Source organism: Penaeus monodon, chromosome 31, assembly GCF_015228065.2.
Source record: "Penaeus monodon isolate SGIC_2016 chromosome 31, NSTDA_Pmon_1, whole genome shotgun sequence".
Lineage (NCBI taxonomy): Eukaryota > Metazoa > Arthropoda > Malacostraca > Decapoda > Penaeidae > Penaeus > Penaeus monodon.
In genome coordinates, this window is record NC_051416.1 from 7,464,344 (window position 1) to 7,465,165 (window position 822).

Below are 822 nucleotides of genomic sequence, written 5' to 3' on the forward strand. Positions count from 1 at the left end.
AGGCAAGCTCTAGAACTTTTCATGCTACTTTGTAATAGCTCAACTTCTAATGTGCTTTGCAACAATGATGAAATAGTTTAGTGTGGTGAGATGACTGGCATATCAAAACTAACTTGTAAAGCATTTCCTTTATTTGAGTCTTATTACAGTGATTGCCTTCTCAGCCTTCTTCATCAGATTTACAAGACAAGTTGAGGCTTGGCCTGTATTTTTTTATACACGTGTGTATAACACAATCATTGGTTTTAAAATAGCATAGCAAATTTAATTTCTGGCTCTCCAGTTTGCTAGATTTACCCCAAAACACACTGCCAAGGAATGAAATGTTCTTAATTTTATAAGAACTACTTCACAAGCATTATCAATCATATTAGCATTGGAATATGTAGTAGTTGTAACTATTTTTCTTATCATCTTTCTGTATATAAATGGAACACAGGTTATTTTTTTTTACTGAAATTGAAGCAAATACAGTTGTTATTTTTGTTATAGCTCTAAATAGGAAGATACAAAACCACTTTTATCAGGTTTAGACAAAATTGTTTTAACACTTATAAAATCCTTTTGGCCATCCTGCTGGTAAAGAAAGGCAAAAAACAGATGTGCTTCTAATAAAAGGGAACAACAAATCTAGAGAGTACAATATACAGTACTTAATAATAGTGACCTTAAACTCAGACCGCTAATAGTGGTTACAACTTGAAAGTCAAAGTAAAATGTAATCTATCTTAAATGAAGTACTCTGCTTTACAAAGAAAATTACATTCTGATGCATTTTACATCAAAATGTATCAATTGAAACTCCCTTTTAAAAAGTTCATT